We start from the raw sequence: 14,857 nt of genomic DNA on the forward strand, positions 1-14,857 counted from the left end.
GTGACAGTCGATTTTCCCCCCCAAACTCGGAGCTGCTCCACCACCAGGCCACGGGATGGGATCACCCTGCCATGTGATGGAGGAGGGCCCAGGTATGGAGCATGTGTCTCCTGGCAGCACCCAACAAGGCCCTGCTGAGGGCAACACAGCACGGACCATGGGTCAGGCTGACCCCTCACATCGGGGGTGATGGTAGGGGTTGTTATGGGGCAGGAGTGACACCACAGTGCCTTCTCCTGCCAGAGCATGAGGCAGTGGCCAAGGAACGTCTGGCAAAGGGCAAGGGGCCAGCTCTTGCTTCAGAGTACAGATCAGAGCAAACAGTGGGGCTCAAGAACTGTCCCATCCCTCTCCTCCTCCTATGAAACATACCTATTCCCCAATCTTTCAGCAATTTTTTTGAGAGCATCTGGTGGTGTTCCCTGCTGGAGATGGGATTCTGGATTATTAGTTGTGATTTTGCCCAATATAGCTGCCGCTGCCTTTGCACAGTCCCTGCCACAGTGGTAACAACCTGCCTGCGGAAGACACAGTCCTTGCTGTTTTTTTAGTGCTGATCAACTACACATTTTGGGCAGGAATGTCTGGATTACTGCTGATGTGAGTTATGGCAGAGTGTCAGGCCATTAAGCACCCAGAAGGTTTCGACATCTTGCACCTGCCACTTGGACAGCAAATCCTGGCATTTCATATTTCCACCAGACAAAATTTTAAGCCCTTTACAGAAGCTGAATTTGCAAAGACACCAAATCCTCTAGCATAACAAAACTGGCATCATTTCTACATTCGTTTTAGTTTGTCTCTCTTTATTTGAAATTGCATCTACACCCTAGCGTGGCTGAAACTCTGGATGTACAAATCAATTGAAACTGAGTCACCAGGCTTGATAAAAGCAAACAGACATCATCATGATGGGAGTGAAGTCCCACTTCAGGCCTCTACTGCCCTGCTGGGTTACAAGATCAATTAAAGGAATGTATAAAAGTGTAATGAATGAAGTAACCATTAAACACGTTGCTAATATTTAAAGAAACCTGGCCAAAAAGAAAAACTAGCTAGCAGACTAATGTTTACATTGTAAAATAGAAATTTAAAGTGTTAACTTTCTCCAGCATGAACAAATAAATATATTAAGCAAGCAAAAAATATGCACGTACTTTCAGCAAACACTGACATCTTCTTACATTGTGGAAATTCTTGTCATGCTTAACCCAAGTGTGACACAATGCCTTGTAATAATTGCCCATTACTGAAGCTTATCTGGGTTTGCAGATAGCTTGGTGTTCTTGTAGCATATAAAGAAACGTGTATTTCTCTCCATTTATCTTGGACACCAAGCGTTTTTAATCCACCCGCCACTGTAGGAGGCCCAACTGCCTGTATACTCAGCATAAACCAAGAAACACTTGGGTGCTTTGAATGGCTCACTTGGGGCTACAGTCAGTCTCTGGAGAGCTGACTAATCTGTCAGCTCAGATGCCTGAAGTAGGACAGGGTGAATATTTACTAAATCTCCATCTCAGAAGCTGAGGGTCTGGTCTCCCACTTACAGTTTACCAAAGGGAAAGCCACTGTGAGTGACTTCCCACAAATCTTCCAAAAATCACTCAAGAGAGAAGTCAGGTTTCTTTTAAATCTGTGAATCTGTGCTGCCCACAAGCAGATGCTCCAGTACTTCTGGAGAGTGTATCCTGCGCTGAGAATGGGGAGAGGAAGGGTAGATGGTGACAGAGAGGACAAAGCCTCTTCTCTGGGGAACTGGAACACAATATCATGACCTGCTTGCACACACGCGGGGAAAAGCAGAAGAGGTCTTAAGACCACCTTCGTGGACCATTAGGAGTGTGTCAGTGCCCCCATCTGCTTTCATGGTGGGGACACCCTACCTAGTTGGAATGGACCAATATGGGCCACAGGAGAAGGTTTTACTGACAAAATCAGGCCGTGCACTGAAGTTGTGGTGACATCAGTATTCTGATCTTCAGAGATCCTCTTCAAGGGCAGCTGGAAGACCACCTAAAGGGAAGCCTTTTTCTAGCCTAAATAAAAATGTATCAGTGACCACAAAATACTCAGGGCAAAACGTCAGGCAGATGCTGATGTTCCAGCAGCAGTTGGGCTGGGTGGCCTCTCCCCATCACACCACATAGCAAATGCACCCTGCAAGGCAGAGCTGCTGTGGGGACACAGGAGGGCAAGGGGCTTACAGACTCCTCACATTCCTCTTGTTCCCCCAGTCTAATCCCTAGCAAAGTGAGTATCTATGTGCATTTTTACTGATTTTCCCATCCTAATGCCCATTTGTGTCCACGGGTTCAGGCTTGCCTCCACAAGCAAAACCACTGGCAAACCTGGAAGTCAGTTTGAAGTGTAATTATTGAGGAAACAGACCTGATTCAAGTGATAAAGGTTGTGCCTGTTTCTGCTTTTTTTCATTCAGGAAGCATTTGCATCAGGTCACGCTAGTGGGCCTCTGTCTTTTCTACTGATACGGAGAAGGGATAACACTTCCCACTCACCCCAATTCCTTTTATTGGGAATAGCAGCTAAAAAGTATTATTTACCCTCAGAGCAAAAAACACAGTTATCAAATCTCAGCAGCAGAACCTGAAGTCCTTCAGTTATGCCTTGAGCACTGGTCTGTAGTCTGAGAATTTAAGGATTGTTGAAGAAGTCAAACAACAGATGCATGGGGAGCAATGAGGAGATGGGGAACAAAGCAGAGAAGATAAAAACTATGTTATACTCTTTTGACTTCCATCAGATCCACATTTTCAAGCCACAGAATGTAATCTTCATGCTGTCTCTAGACGTAAGTGTAAGTGCTCTTCAGGAGCTACTTTCGGTGTTAAACAAATATGACATTTACAGATTGTTTTCTCTCAGTATTTATTTGTTATGTCCTGAGCTAATGACCTTAAAAATTGCTCTCTCTGATGGCATTAGTGCGAGACAATTTCCAAAAAGCATGAAATTGCAATAAACTGTCAAGTTTGCACAGGTGCATTAGAGATTAAGAGATCAGCCACAGAGCCATTAAGATCTATGGCAAAACGCCCAATGGGATCAAGATCAAACCTTCAGAGTGTTTTTTAAAATGTCATCATTAGTAAAGAGATGCCTTGCCTGGCAGTCCCAGGAGGTCAACATAATGTTGGATTTTAACCATAGCCTTCTGCAGTACTCCTCTGAGATGACAGCTGCTGGAATTTCCTATTTATCTCAAAATAGATGAAGCAAATATTAATTCTGCTGGAGCAAAGATCAGTGGAACATCCCCACTGAGATGCTGGTATATACTATGGAAGCCGTCAAATTCCTCCTAACCTGCAGGAAGAGGGCATCTTACAGGTGCAAGAAGCCCACATGCACTCACTGGACAGGGATGTATTTTTACCTACTACAAAAAACTCCAAGGGGGCAGCTCTTGTGAAAGGTCACACTGGCCATCAAAAGGTGGTTTTATGATCAGTAACCATTTTCTCTGCAGTCACGTGAGTTTCATTCTTACCTCACTACCTTTCCACACAGAAGGACTCTGGCCTGGGAAACTTCTTCTAGCTGGTGAGGCCAAGGCCAAAGGTTATGTCCTGAGCTGCCTGGCTGCACAGAGGAGGTGAGGGAAGAAATCAGTGTTGAAAATCTCCCACTGCTTTCCCTGATCTCTTCCTGGAAGGACATACAGGCTTCCTTTTAACTGCCTGGGAAAGAGCTCTAGAGCATCTCAGCCCAATGAGCCAAGAGATACGCTCTAGGCATACACGGGCAAATGCAGAAACCCGTGCTGCAGGAACGCAGGTGGAGATCTGCTTAGCAGTGCTCACACATGGGGTTGACTCCGCATACATGACAGGTAAGGAGGAGAGCATTGGTAATGGCTTGGGATGCTTTCAGTGCTTCTCATCTGAAAAATGACATCACCAATGCTGAGGTTACATTTTGCTTCAGTTCTCTATTGGCAAACTCCCATTTCTGTCCTTTTGTACTGTTGCTTTTGCTCCATATTCTAAGTCTTACCCCACAAAGGAAAACAAAGAGAGAAAGAATAAAAACTAGTTCAACTTTTTTATTGAGACTTTCCGTATTGCTTTTCTCAAGAGAAAACCTGGGATGTTCACGGAAACCCATACCCTGTATTGTACTACTGAGCACATACTTTCAGTTAGTTCTTCAAATACTTTTGTAAGATAGCAAAGTCAAGCAGGAGTTGGGAGATTACTAGATCTGAGTGAACACATGCTTAGCAAGCTGAGTCACCCCTGAATCCAGCCAGCCGCCTGCAGACAGCTCCTCTGCTGCTCAACTGCAAATTAGTTCTGGCCTTGAGCAGAAAATCTGTTAAACAATATGCAATAGGAGCTGATGTTGTCCTTGTCCCCTGCCACCAGGGTGCTGGCACCTGAAGTCCTGCAGTTGATAGCACTATCTGCGTGATACTGAAAGGGTTTTCTGCATGCTCATTCGCACAAGTCCAAATCAGAAAAGTATCAGATGTAGCACTGCTGACAAGAGACAGCTGCATCCCAGCCACTACAGCAGTTTTCAGCCTTTTTCCATACAAAGGCCCATATGCATTTTCTAGTGCTTAATGCCCAGGAGAGGAAAGAGGGCTGAAAGGAAGATGCCTATCTTTGTGGAAAGGAGTAGAAAGAGCAAGAAATCGAAAGATTCCCATCGTCAGTCACAGACACCTACGAGACCTTCTGCCCTGTCCCTGTTGCATCCTTGGCCTTGACTGCTATTCTGAATTCAAGGACAGTGAGATTTTCAAAGCAAAAAAAGCATCCCCTGCAGGGCAGAGGAAGGAAGGGAACCACAGCGAGCTCTTGGGAGAGGGTCAGGATAAACAGAAAGTCACGGCACCTACCTGTCTGTTTTCCTTCCTCTCTCTGCACGTTGTGGCCATGGAGCAGACAGAAGGAGGCACCCTGCTGCAGCTGGGCAGCTCCTGGTGCCCTGGCTCGGTCACTCAAAGCGGGCCAGGTAACTTTATGCAGCACCGGGTCACTGCTGCTGCTGTTTTTCCTTCTCAGTTCTGCTCTATCCCCTGCAGCAATCCCACGCTCATTGCTGATGCAGAGAAGCTGAAATATCAGCCTGCTTGGTTAAGACAGGATTTGCAGCCCCTTTGGGATAGCATCACTGCAGCTACCCTGCTGTCAGCTTATTAGATACATCGTCCGAAGCTACCAGCAGGCTCAGCGGCATGCGGAGCTTGCTCTAAGACCTTGTGAAATGAAGGAAGGAATTTTTTGAGACCTGACAGAGAGACGAGGGCTGCAGGGGCAGCGCTAACACATGCTGTACTTGGCTGAAGGTCTGGGAGATGTGCTGATCCACAGCCAGAATGATGCCATAGACCCAACCAACTTCTCCAGGTTCCCACCAGCAGCGGGAACAAAACAAATGGGACATTTTCCAATTTCCAAGACACATTCCAAGTCTTAGGTTGTCTGCTCCCCAACTGTATCTCTTACTTTCCAAGGAAGTGAGCTCTTCAAGAATGAACAGATTCAATGTGTAAAAAGCATCCTGCCCTGACCCCCCAGGGGAGGGAAGGGAGCCAGGTCTGGCTATGCTGCAGCATGAAGGAGTGCACACACAGGCCTCCTCAAAGCCTGGCCCATGAACAGCAGTGCCCCAGTGCCAAAGGCAATGCAGCCAGACAGTGGTTTCTGCTTCTGGGAGAGAAGCTCCACAGGGAGCAGACCTACCTCTTTGCCCTGCCCCAAAGGACAAGCTTTTGTTAGCAAGCTGCTTCTTCCTCCCCCACGCTAATTTCCTTTCTCACTTCCTCTGTAAACAGAATCTCCTTCTTTCTACGTCACTGTGCTTAAGGGTTGAATCCTTGGAAGCAAATTTCTTTTTTCTCTCCCTCTTGGTGCCAGAACACCCTTTGTCCTTTTGTCTTCCCTCAAAGTATCCAGAAAGGATTGCTTCATTCTCATTTAGGATCTTAGCATCTCATTTAGGATCTTAGAAGCCTCATTTAGGATTATTGCAGTCTCCCATCCAGAGGGGCAGAGGAGCACAGGGCTGGAGCACTTCTCCCTCCCATAACCTATGCCGCTGAGAGCAGGAACACCAGTTTTAGCCCTCCCCACAATACAGGAGCTGCTCCTCTTGGCATCCGTGTCCTGCTTTCATAGCACGAGCCCAGGAGAGCTCACACTGCCCAAATTCAGACTGCTTTGTGCAAGCTGGTCTGCAGACAGGCAGGACCAGCACGCCCAGGGCCGCCTTTTCCACTGAGTTCTCTGTAACCTGGCAGGATCAACATCTCCTGGGATGGAAAGGCCTCGTAGGACTTTGCAAAGATAGCTACTCTTAGCAGCTTGCATGGGTCTCACTAATTACCCATGGGTGGACTATCAGGTTCACAGAGAGGCCATGTCACAGCTACACAACCAGGCCAGGAGCTAGCTGGAAGCTGGCAGCCATACTGGGTATCAACACCTCAGGCTCCCTCTTCTCCTCTCTGCCACCCACCGCATGGACAGCCAAGTACTAGCTGAGCAAGGTAACAGCCCCCTTGTGTCTGCCAGACACTTCAGATACTTATTCCAAAGACTTTTGCAACCCAAATAAAAGTGGTCGGACTAAGGCAGAGAAGAGGGAAGTTAACAGGAAAAGAACCAAAGCAGAAATCTAATCTGGAGGACTGAACCCTCCAGCATACTCCCTCTGAAATTAGGAATGCTCCAACACCAGCTCAGCCTCTCAGCAAATTTGGTCCACATGACTTACCTGAGCACACAGGAGGTCTGTGACTGCACAGGGAACCAAACCCACATGCCCTGAGTCCCAGATAAGCCCAGCAGCTATGCCGTGACCCACCTTGGGAGGCCTGCATCTCAGGGCCCAGCAAGAACAGCAGGAACAATACCTCCTGGCCACCAGTGCAGCACAAGCTGTATATTGTATATCTTGTACCCAAAGAAATGGAAATGCAGCTCTAAGAAACTGTAATTTAGTAGCAGCTGAGCACTAAAATGGAAAGGCTCAGTTTGTGTAGTAACATTTCATTTTTTGTGGCATTATAGCAGTACCTTAGAACATTTTCCATCCTTTCCTCTGTAATCCTCTTGTGACAGCCTTATTGGTGAAAAGGTTGCCAGCGGGCCACCCCCTGCTGTAGACAGCCTGTGCAATAGAAACTACCTATCACTACAGAGCACTCCATTATAATTAAAAAATAATGGCAAATGCACTTTCTCCCTTCATCCATCCTGAAAAACGTGTATCATTCTGAGGCCAAAGGCTTGTGGAACACCAAGCACTTTCCGTTACAGGCTTGGTATGTTGCTCAAAAGCTGCCTCCTCTGTGGCAGCTTCTTGATCGGTTTCACTGTGCTCTCAGGCTTGTAATCTGCCCTAGAAGCCTCCCCCCTCCCTAGGCCACTTACAGCATCACTATTGTTTTTAGCAGCTCATTTTTTCAGCTGACTTTAAGATCCCCAGAGGCAGTCCCTTTTTTTCTGACTGTGTTCCAGGTTGCCATTGGATGCTCATGAAATGACTCCAGCACCTTTTGGTCCCTTGCCATTTATAGCTAAGAGGGTACCACCTTTCCCTTGGCTTCCTTACCAGAGATCTGCCTGCCGCTAGATTAGCTGCCTGGGCACTGGAGACACGGGCTCTGTCTGACAAGCAATCTCTGAAGGTTTCCGGGGCAGTATTACACACTGTCAGCATTGTTAAAGCTGAATAGCTCGGTGGCAGATCGGGGCTGCACAGGACAACATTGCTAGAGAGGCTTCCTGAAGGGGCTTCCTTACTGGAACCAGGGTGACTCACTCCTACTCAGCTGCTCTTGTCTCAGGGAGATTAAGCTTCTGCTGCAACAGGGTAGTAACGATGTTAATGAAAATCACTCTGAAGGAATAAACAGTTACTGCACTAAAAAGAGAAAGGGTACTTTTGGGAAGAACAGCAGTTGCTGTCGGTCCCTTCTCGCTGCTGACCACTTTCCGAGTGCATGGAGAGCTCCGCGTCTCTTTGCGTCAGGCACAGGATGAAGCGTCCACTGCATTTTCCAAAACGCAGCTGCACCCAGCCAAGCTGTTAAATGTAAAAAGCGGTCACAAGAGCATGCGTATTTATGTATGCGCATGCTGGGGATCTTGCAGGCACTATGGCAAGCCTACACGTCAAAAGCAGAGGTAACCACCTGCCCATCTGCCACACTGGCATTGTGACTATGGGCCCATTAGGCATTACAGACCCCCCAGAAGTCCTCCATTTTCCCTGTGAGCAGCTCTGCCCACACACCTCCAGTGCCAGCAAGGTCTGCTGGGGTGGGCAGGGAGGCCAGCAGGAGAGCCTTTGCTTACTGGCGCTCAGGTTTGCAGTGTCTGTGTGTCCTTCAAGTTGGCCACCCTGTCCTTCCCAGGTTTGTTACTCAGGGAAGGCATCCCGCATAATGCTAGCGCCGCTTTCTGGCACAGGCAAGGCCCTAGTGCTTTCAGCCACCCTCCCCAAAGGAAGGCAGCTCAGGAAAATCATTCAGGATCGCATGCGCCAGTGCCCCCCACCTGGGCAGAAACACGCCTGCCACGCTGCTGGGAGAAGAGCCCAGAGCATTGCTCAAATCCCGGGCATGCCTGCCCCCACCCCGCTCAGCTGCTCTGCCCTGCCCTGCCCTGCTGGTCCCCTCCTCGGGGACTTCACTCCCTTATGCTGGCACCCGGCCCGCTTTCAAGCAGCAGGGTCCAGCCACAGGCTGGCGTGCTGTCAGGAGTGCCCGGCTGCTGGCTTCGGGCTCCCCAGGGCTCTGCTGGGCCATTTGAGGCTTGTCTTGATCCTCTTTCATGGCCATCATGCTGTGGAGGCAAGGGATGCTCCGCTTGAAAAGCATCAGGCAGCTCACCCACACGTGAAGCGGTCCTTTCACCACAAAACCTCCCCGATGTCTCCTCTCAGTGCTGTCATCAGTGGCATGGAGGAGCTGCCCTCGGTGCAGCAAAGGCAGCTGACACCTGCTCAGCTTGGCCTGGGACGCTGTCAGCCATGTATAAAGCAGCTGAGGAGGCAGATGGAGACAGAGCGAGGCCCCGTGTGTCTGCAGAGCCACTCATGCCAGCTCCTTGTCACCATGCCACAGCTGCCTCAGCCCTGCAGCAGCTCAGCTCTGCTCCCCACCAGCATGTTGGCTCTGTGGAAACCTCCCTTTCAGCAGAAGCTGCCTTCTACCCAAACCCAGTCTCTTCCCCGTTTGCTGCACACCTCATGCCAGGCCAGCGAAGCCCTGCTGGGAGCTCCACAGCCCGTCGGCAGGAACAGCACTGCCTCACAGGGCCCCAGGCTGCCATGCCCTCAGCACCCTGGTGCTCAGCTCCCCACTTAGCCCAGCCTGAAAACCTGCCTCCCATGTTTCTCTTTGCTTGTCATCACCATGGCACCACCTTGTAGATCTTCCACCTCTAATGAAATGTTCTGGCACGTGCCTAGGAGTACTGACACAAATCCAGTTGCTCCAGACATTGACCTAGAGGACTTGTTACCCTAGCAGGGCATCCTGACTTTCCTTGGTCTCTGAATGCCCACCGCTGTCTTCCCCACGCCAGCAGCTCCTGGAAACCCACAGGCTGAGAAAATGGCAGAAGTCCTCCTAAAGATCCATCCTTGTGCTGCACCAAAGGCCCAGCGAGCCCTACGACAGCTGTAAATATGCCGGGAACCAGAGTAGCAAGTCCTCTGGTAAAGCTGCAGTACACTGGCAGGCGGCGAGGGGCTGGTTGCATCGATCAGCTTTCGCACACATCATGGCTAAGCCAAAGTACCCTTGAAATTGATTCTGGACACAACAGATCCTGCTCAGGAGGAAGAAGCGCAGACCCAAGAGCTGGGCTTTTTTCCCCTACATTCTCCATTTTCTGTTTTCTGCTAATACAGGGTAACTGCTGCACTTTATTTGACCCTGGTGGCAATACAGCTACAGAAGAAAGGAAGCATTTATCTCTCTGCAGAGAGCGACAAACAGCTTGCTTCCCTAACACCCAACCCATTCCCCTGCTTCGGTTCAAAGTAAGACCCAGGTGGCACGAAAGCCACTTACGCAGCTCAGTTGGACCTGACCTTTCCAATCCACCCAGCAGAACCACCCACATCTGGCCCTTTCCCAGCCCTTGCCGAGGCCCAGACCAGCCTTGCCCTCAGTGATTGCTGCCACTCATGACTGCAGCACAACAGCACACCAAATGAAAACCCCGTGCATTCATTTGACTGAGCACCTGGCATCAGAAGTGCTTTAACTACAGCCACGCCCGCAGTAAAAATTATAGTCCTATAAATTACATGACCTATAATTTGGTCAAAGTCTTTTTAAGGTTTCCGACTGAGCAAGTTATAGGTTGCAAAGGTCATCATAAAGCATCAGAGAAATTAAAATCTGCGTGACATCAGGAGTTTTCTGGTGACTTTTATCAGCTGTGACTTGTAACTCTCATATACGAGAAGCAACTAGCAGTTGCAAAAGTTCCTGCATACAAATCAGGAAATTAGCTACAGAACAACACAGACGCGGCCAGATGTAGCTGCAAATTAGATGCTGTGAAGGGAAGGGGCAGCCATGCTTTGCAGATCCCTTAACTTGTAGCACGTACATGGGGCAGGGATAACAAGAGGAAACAGAGGTTGCTTACTCTCCAGTAAAACTCCTTTCTCCTCATGTCCAGCACCCTTGCAGGGCTGGAAGCAGTAGAGGAGATGAATCACACAACATTTGCAAGACCTGTAAAATCTTACCAATTCTGAAGTCCAATTTGTGCTAATCGGCGCATATCGCAAGCACAAACACTAACCCAAAGGGGCAGCTAAATGAGTGGTGTAACCAGCTGAAACTGAATCATCTGCAAGTTCACTCGTGTCCGTATCACCAAACTGTCACCCTCTCCCATTCCTCCTCCAACTTACTTCCCTCTCTTAAACAACCATAATGGGATGATGTGTCTTGAACTCTAGTTCACCACCATTGTCCCACCTCCTGGGAGTGGGCCAGTGCTGGCATGCAACCAAACAGCAGCTTCCCCCAGGAGCTGGGCAGCTGGTTGCTGTTCTCATCCAAGATCCCACAGGCCCCTTCAGAGATGCCAGGCCACTCATGCTGCTGTGTCTGCCACTCAGCACGGGGCACAGAGCCACCGGGGAAGGTCTGCCTTTCTGGGTCTCCCTGTCTTCTGCTGAGGTTTTCCACTTTCTTTTCAGCCAGCTCATAGTCCAGGCCAAACATCAGCCTAAGATAACACATAAAGAAGCGGTGGGGCAGTACATTATATAGCTAAACTTCTTAAGTCACAGGAAACACATTTAGGGGATCCTAATTTAATTTTCTTTTGCATCTAATTGATCAGCAGCAGCAAATATGGAAAGCCAGCATTTCCGAGGAGTGTTAGCAAGCTGACATAATTTCAGCAGCTCTTTACACAGCATATAAAACTGAATGGACTGAAGTTCAACTGTAAGTGTGCAGCTGATACTGTGAAGTAAACAGGCGCTTTCTTCAAAGGGTTTTTAACACCGGTTTTTCATAGATTTAGACAGAGATTTTGTTTAAAACAGATTTAGCATAAGAGTCAAATTTTGCTTTCAGTTATATGAGTATAAATCTGGAGTAACTCTGATAATCTTAAAGCAACACCAAACTCTCATTTTCCTCTTCACCGAAACTCTGAGATTGTGCAACAGAGCAAACGGCAATGATGGATAAACTCTGGACTTTGAACACGGTTAGTAAAACTAGTGCTTTGACTGTGTGAAACATCTTATCTCCTGCAAGCTAGTAATGCAAGTAATCAATTACTACACAGAAGAATCCCAGACTTTTCCACAGGATCCAGAAAAAGCAACATTCTAAAACCAGCGTTTTCCAAAGCATAGGCTGAACTCATTTTAAACCAGTAAAGCTTCCTAATGGCCCACAGTTTCAGACCGAAGCAAAACTTCACAGCAAAATAAACCCAGAGATTTATAATGCGTACGTTAACCATTCTTTAACTGCAGCAGCAACCTTACAGTGTCACACTGTGTTTCTGTATATCACTCATTGTTCCACTTTGTAAATAAAGCTCTAAGGTTTTGGAGCAGCACCTCTTCTTTAGAGACTTTCTTATACTCATAAACCATCAAAAAAGATGTGCTTCAGGGGAGAGGGAGACTCAAAGGAGATCCACAGTTACTCAAGAGCCCTATTTCTGGCACTAGCCACACGAAGACAAATGAAGACTTTAACCACTCTCCCAAACAAGGATTTCTCAATCTTATCAGCAAACAAGTTTCTAAAAATGCTGCCTGTGAACAATAGGGTAATCTCAAAACTTGCTCTGTATCTATTATTGCAAAATAGACACCAAAAGATAGGATCCATCTCAACTAAACAGTCAGCACTCTCGCATCAGCAGGTCACCGGAGCTTCCTCTCCAGCCAACGGCATAAGGCTCCCACCAATTTTAACATGGAGAAAGAACCAGTAAAGAAGGCATTGATGACGCTGATTGAAAAGTGTAAATCACTGGTTTATGATAGATACCAGGGTCTGGGAGAATCCCAACAGGACGCTATGCATGGGGTATAGCAGGCACCTGTATGGAAAGCTGCAGGCTTCACTCCCACAGCAAAAAGGTTCAATTGATGGCAACACAGCCCTAGACCTGCAGAGGAGCAGGAGGAGGGGGCTGGTCCCTGGCTCCATTAAATGGGGGATGAAGGAACGTGAAAACCAGCAAAAAGATGTAACAGTTCACAATGCAATCTGCAACTAGTAATGTCCAACTTATTTTACTAAAATATTTAAGTATGAGAAGCCTTAATGAAATTCCAAATACTCTGAAATGTTAGAGGGTCAGGCTTATCCCTGGCTTCTATTTGCCTAACTACAGTACAATTTGACTCCAGTGACCCTTTTTAATTTCCAAAACAAAAAGTTTTATGAATTTGCTTCCCTGTGCTAACAAGTTCCACTTAAATTTTTCTTTTCCAGAAACCCAAAGAACTGAAACCACAGCATTAATTGCAAACACCTAGACAAAGTAAATTTAGGGAAAACTTTAAGGCTTTCCTAGGGGCCTGTTTGTCACAGGTTCTCTATAATGCTTCTGGTATTTTTGCTCTTTAGTATTTTTTAAGATACACTGTGTTTCACAGATAAGGTGACTTTCTCTTATTTATCAGTCTTGCATAATGGAACACTTAGTGCAGAAAAAAAAAACTTTCTGAAGGCCAGTGGATCATCGATAGCTTGATTCTAAAGATTCCTGGCAAACCGCATCTGAAAATAAAGTCATCTGGTAGATGTCCAAGGACTAATCATCAGATCTGAGCTGCTTGCTGGGGAAAAACTGCAGTGTCTTGAATCATCTATTTTAGCATGGCTTTTAAGCACTGACCATGCTAGTGGACACACAATTAAAATGAACAGTCCTGTTTATTTCCTGATTTCCTACGAAAATGAGGTGCAATTGCATTGCCACTCCCCCTCGTAACACTGAATCTGTCAGTCATCTCCCAGCAAACTTGGCAGAGGGAGAAGACTTCTAAAAGATAATTAAGCTCCCTCAAGCTCCCAGCTAGGGTAGCAGCAGAGAAGACCTAAATTAGAACCTTTATGAGGGTAAAGCTGGCAGAGCGGCATACACCCTGCTTGGTGGCAACTAACCAGCCCATCACTACAGCTTACCAACCTGCCATGAGCATCCGTGTCACCCTCAGCTCACGCGCTTCATGCTGCCCCTTAGATGGACTTGGTTTCAGTGGGAAGGGCTGGGAAGGACAGCAACATTTTCAAGAAATATCTCAAATCTACAGAACACGAGGCTTCGCCAGCTCTTCTGCTCACAGAACCACTTCTTTTTCTGCTATTTAATGCCTTCCAAAAGTTTGATACAAGACCTTCACAAGCAGATACCAATTAAATGGGAAGTGGATGCCCTTCAGCGTTTCTTAAAATTTAATGCTTTCATGAGTTGATATTCCAGGAAATTACCGATTATCATTTTGATCCCTTTAGGATAAAACTCTAGGAGGTTTAACTAGGACAGCAAGATTAAAAACCAAATCCAAAGCAAGCATGATTGAAAGATTCAATGTAGTGTTGAATCAGACAGGGCAGAACCCACATGCAACCCTTTCACTTACGCGAGATCTGTATCTTAATCTCCATTTTAGACAGTCCCAAATCAGACTGCTACTGTTTGCAGCATTGGAGCCAATCATTTCAAGTAATTTTAAACTGATTTATTACATTTCTAACTCTGAACATTCATCATTCTGCAAACAGCCTAATGGGAGATGACCGATGACTCAACTTACACATTTTACAATGGTTTTCCTCTAAAACTGGCTACCAAGCACAGTATTTAAACCCTACAAAGTTTACTTCATGTTTCTCTGCATTTGGATTAGAAGTCCACATTGTATTTTGTTAATTTGTGAGTTCACAGCTGAGGTACCATAACTTTAGTATGAAAAAGTTGCTACCGCAGCATTGCATTTTTCATTTGCTGGCTGCGTTTCTGTCATCAAAGAAATGGATGCTATTTTTTTTCCTAAAAAAATGTGTAAATTCTACCGATAATAAGCACACAAATGTTTGTATTTACCAGTGAGGTAAGCAAGGTGTACACAGAAACTTCAACAAATACCACAGTTGTGAGAGAATGCAATGCTGCTCACAACAGAGCAGTTCATTTTAGCCTCTTTGGTGCACAGCAAGTTACCACGGACAACAGTAATTAATTTCCTTTTTTCAGGGTTTTTGAAACAACAGTGGCTGTTTCTAGTATGCCTGGCAGCCACTGACTGAGTGGGCTTGCAGTTTGAGTGAATCTGAATGCAAATTTTGAAAGCAGAATCCACTACACGC

Source organism: Falco rusticolus, chromosome 2, assembly GCF_015220075.1.
Source record: "Falco rusticolus isolate bFalRus1 chromosome 2, bFalRus1.pri, whole genome shotgun sequence".
NCBI classification, from domain to species: domain Eukaryota; kingdom Metazoa; phylum Chordata; class Aves; order Falconiformes; family Falconidae; genus Falco; species Falco rusticolus.